Below are 5181 nucleotides of genomic sequence, written 5' to 3' on the forward strand. Positions count from 1 at the left end.
TAACATCAAAATCTTTAGAAGAACTGAAGGATGAAAAACAGGAACTTTGTCTTTAAATGAAACTCTTTCTTCTGGATTCAGGTTGAGGGGCTGCAGGTTGTCAAGGATCAGCTGTGATGCTCTGGCTGCAGCTCTCAAGTCCAACCCGTCCCACCTGACAGAACTGGACCTGAGATACAACGACCTTCAGTCTTCAGATGTTGAGCAACTCCAGGATCTGGTGGAGAGTCCAAACTCCAAACTGCAGACTCTGAGGTCAGTAGAGGGTTGGAGTCAGTCCAGCTGCTTCCAGATGTTTGGTCCTAAAGTTAGTCTGAGAGCAAGGATGCAGAGTTTCCTGTGAAGCTGCAGCTTCTCAGTGAAGCTCTGAGGAGAATGATGACAGGCTTCAGGACAACAGTCAGCCAATCAGAGCAGCAGAAGCTCCAACAGGTGAAGATGACTGGAAGCTGCTGCTCTGAACAGGACTGAAGCTCCTGCTGCTCTTTCTGCTGCTGTGCTGCATCACTGACAGACACACCAGGATCAGATACAGACACTCCTTCATCTCTGGACTTCTACTTTCTCTCTGCAGGTGGAGGTAGGTCTGATGATCCTCCTTTGGATCAGAGAGGATCATCATCATCATCATCAGCTGGTCTGCAGAGATGTTGTTCCTGGAGGTGGAGAGCAGAGTGATGGAGGAATCAGAGGAAGTGGAGATGATCATCAGAGCCGCAGCATGAACTGATCTGAGATCAGCTCCACTGTCTCTCTCAGCATCAAGTGGACAGTTATTGTGCTGCAGCTCCCCCGGTGGACTGATGGAGAACTGCACTTCATCTTCTCATTCTAACTTGGAGTGTTGGGAAGTCTTCTGCTTCATTTTTGGACTAAATTTAGTTGACGTAAAATGTATTAGCAGACATTTAACTAAAAGAAAAAGTAAAGTATTATATGATAAAATAACATAATATAGCAAAATAAAATAATATTGCTTCATGCAGGCTGGATCAACTGATGATATTATTAGAAAAAAAATGTAAAGGATCACCAAAAAGTTATACTCAAACAGTTTATTAATTTTAAAAGTGTCTTCTGATGTTACTCTCAAAGGCAAACCATTGAGGAAAAACAATGACAGATTTAAGGGAGTGGTGTACCACCAAAGAATGACTCCCAGTGATTTATGTTTGTATTCAAGCAAGAAAATACAGCCGAGAATATTTTTGATTTTCTGTTGTTTTGTCATTAACAGTAAATCATCTGCAGGCAGCACTTTTTAGCATAACACCAGTCCACAAGAACTCTGGTCCAGTTTTGGCTTTGAATCTTCATCCGCAAACAGAAATGAGCCAATATAGTGTTAAATCGGGAACACTTTAAAGTGAATGAAAAAAACAGGTTTTAAATGTAAAAAATAGATCTTAAAAACTAAAATATAAACGTTTGAAAACTGTTTTAAATTTAAAAGTACACATTATAAGCTTGAAGAAACGTTTACAAGCTTACTCCTGATTGTTCCCATAGAAACATTGACTCAGTCCAACTTGAACCAATCCGTCTCCAACATGGTGACGTTGAGGAAACATCTGTCTTAACTTTCCATCTTCTTTGATTAATCTCTTCTTGTCATATGGAAATCAACAAACACCAAATGTTTTCTGCGCGACACAGTCTAACAAAAGCTCCGCCTCTCAGAAATATACAAAATAAAATACATAAATATGCAAAATAAGAATTAAACAGACAAATTAAGAACAAATACTGACACTCTTATTGTGGCAGTTAAAGTTAGACTTGATGTAATCATTTAAGATGTACAAAATATTAAAATTAAGCCCCTAAGTCACACAAACGGAATTTGATGAAATAAAATGAAACTCAACAAAACGAGGGGAGCGTAGAAAACTCTACAAGATGACCTCATGAAAACATGTTAACAGTTTCAGACAAACGCCAGCATTTAGGAGGAGGAGTTATCTTATCTACACAAATGAAGTCTTTGCAGATGAAACAAAATAGAAAGGAATTGATGCCCAAAATAAAAGCAGCATTTCTTAGATATGATAAATTGATTATCCACCCCAGGAACTCCAGTACCTCTAGAAATGTTTAGGGTTATGTAAGAGAAACGGAACACAACTGCAACAGAAATGGTCGTCCACTGAATGCATGGAATACTGAACGCTGGTAAAATGAAGAACGATCTCTATTCAATGGTTTTCAATTAACTAACTACTCAATTACAAAAATAATACACTCAAAAAATTTTAAAGGAACGTGGGATATCTTAAACAGTTTGAATAAACTTGTAAAATATAAATGATGTAGTAAAAAACTTCAATAACGTCTTTTTTTGTGAATAATGGAGCAGATTTAGCAGCAGAAATAACAAATCAGGAAATTAATCAGTTTAATGAATAAATAAAAATCAATCCACATTCCTCCACCATCATCCCCAGACTCAAGAAGCCTGACATCTCCAGCCTCAGTGACTCTCACTCCAACAGTCATGAAGTGCTTTTAAAAACTGGTCTGTAGTCACATGACAGCAGCTCTCCCACCAGTGTTTAATCTGAACATGTTAAAGTTTTGATGAAGGAACATTTTATTTTCTTTTTTACTTTTTAAAGGTGTTTTGAAAACATTAGATTCTGTAAATGTAAAACTGAGTTTCAGATTCACTAAATACAAATCCTTCACATATTTGTCCTCCAGGCATTTATAAAAAGTCCAGCAAGCCCCTCCCACCTCTTTGAAGTCCTTCAGTTGGGTTTATCAGGAGGCAGAAGGATCTTGAACTTTTAAAATAGTTTTTCAACATCATTTAAACTCTGGTTTTCTTCAAAAATCCCCCAAATTCCTTCTGATCTTTAGTTTTTCTGGATTGACCTCTACAGCTGCAGGAGTCTTGTTTCACCACCAGAGGGCAGTAAATCCCCACTCATGGTAATGTCTGGAGGAGGAAAAGCTTCTGACCTGAAACTAAGCAGCTGAATCTTCAACAAAAACTCGACTGGACCTGAAAGTAGAAGTTCCTGCTTTCTATCCTGGTTAAGAAATAACCAACCTCTTCTGTTAGACGATGAAACCAAAAGTTACTGACAAACCTTTCAGAACATTCTGTCTACACGTGTAGCCAAACGCTTCACATCAATCAAGTCCTGGAACGTACTGTCACCATGAAATCCCATTCCCTATTACCAATACTTTTGGAAGTGTTTTACTTGACTGCCTTAAATTTGGGTCACCATGGAAACAGAGTACTGCAGCTGGACAGGAAGCTTTCTTACCTGCAGTGGGTGATGAAGGGGCCTTTGGAGCTTATTCACCTTTTAGGAAGGAAAAAATGAAAATCATATTATTTATAAGATTTGTTTAATGCGACTGTGGACTTCACTGTCTTGTACCATAAACTATTGATCCAAAGCTGTTGGGCTGCTTTACTGTTAGAAGAATTTTTTTGTGTGTATGTTTTTGTTTTTAATGTAAAGCACTTTGAACTGCACAAAATATGAGAAGCGCTTTTTTATAAATTAAATTTGATTTGATTCTACCTCCACTCTTATAGGTCACTCTATGTTCCTGTCTCTTCTCAAAGAATGTATTCACTATCGCCATTTCCATCTTTTTTGCAAAATCAACCACCATCTGTCCTTCTACATTCCTCTCCTGGATACCAAACCTGCCCATCACCTCCTCATCACCTCGGTTTCCTGCACCAACATGACCATTGAAATCTGCACCAATGACAACTCTCTCATTTCCAGGGATGCTCATCATCACTTCATCAAGATCCAACCAGAACTTCTCCTTCTCTTCCAGCTCACATCCTACCTGTGGGGCATACCCACTGACAACATTGAACATGACACCCTCCATTTCTATCTTCAGACTCATCACTCTATCTGACACTCTTTTTACCTCCACAACACTCCTAACAAACTCCTCCTTTAGGATAACTCCTACTCCATTTCTCTTCCCATCTCCACCATGATAGAACAACTTGAACCCTGCTCCTAAACTTCTAGCCTTGCTACCTTTCCACCTGGTCTCCTGGACACACAGTATGTCTACCTTTCTCCTCTGCATCATGTCCACTAACTCTCTACCCTTTCCTGTCATAGTTCCAACATTCAAAGTCCCAACTCTCAGTCCAACACTAGTGACTCTCCTCTTCTCTCTCTCCCTACGAACCCGCCTTCCTCCTCTCCTTCTTCCATCTAGCTGCGTGAGTTGCACCTAAAATGACATTTTATTCTGTTGCATTTTTTTTAAATGACACTTGCACTTAGATAGATTCGTAAATGAAAACATCTTAAAAATATGTTGATGATACATGAACTTTAGATGACCTCTGACCTACTCCAGTTCAAAGATCATTACTTTGGTAAAAATGCTGCAGATTTGGTCATTAGTTCAAAATGTGACAAGATTTATTTAAAAATGTGGAAGTTGATTTTTCTTTACATAATTGATAAACATGGAACAACATAGAGAAAATTTGACATTTTTTTCCATGAAATAAAGTAATTTAAGTGATCATCTGAAAATATAACAATTACTGGGATTAATTAAGTGCCAAATATAAATATCTGTTTCCTATGTTGTTTTCATTGATGATTAAATGATGGTGTCTTCACATAGAGGAGTATCTTTATTCATTATTAATAATGTATAACTAACCATAACTAAGCAAAATTTGTCATTTCAAAATGGTAGCCCTTCGTATGACTCTGTACACACGAAGTAGCTCTCAGGTTCAAAAAGGTCGGTGACCCCTGCTGTAGCTCATTAAAGATCCAGTTTGATCATCTTTTGATCTACTGTCAAAGTGTTCCCAGTGGTCTTTTCATTATGTTAAAATAAAAACTACTGTCATTTTCTGGGACATGGTTTCTCATGGTTTTTCATGTAATCAGTTGAAATGTTTGAACTTTAACACAAAACATTTTTTGGGAGTGAAAAAGAAAAACTTAACACTTTTTTCAAGTCCGGAGAAGAAAAAAAAAACTCGTGAAAAAAACTCTTGACAAAGAGTTTCATAAATTATGCATCAGAGGGTTTAAAACATAAACGTGAAGGAATCTGCTCTGATACGTTTTTTTTTTATTTACGGCGTCACAACCGAGTTAAGTTTCACTTTCATTCGTTCCTTTCAAACAAGGAAGAAGCTTTTTGCGATGTTCCGTTTGGCTT

General features: G+C 37.7%; 1 long non-coding RNA gene across 1 annotated transcript; it reads left to right on the forward strand.

The window, feature by feature from the left end:
* The first annotated feature begins 11 nt into the window (after positions 1-11).
* Positions 12-3538, forward strand: LOC118598355. Its single transcript, XR_004947473.1, has 2 exons — positions 12-255; positions 575-3538. It is a non-coding gene; the product is annotated as an uncharacterized LOC118598355 (long non-coding RNA).
* Positions 3539-5181: the final 1643 nt, after the last annotated feature.

This window comes from Oryzias melastigma, unplaced genomic scaffold (genome assembly GCF_002922805.2).
Source record: "Oryzias melastigma strain HK-1 unplaced genomic scaffold, ASM292280v2 sc00363, whole genome shotgun sequence".
Lineage (NCBI taxonomy): Eukaryota > Metazoa > Chordata > Actinopteri > Beloniformes > Adrianichthyidae > Oryzias > Oryzias melastigma.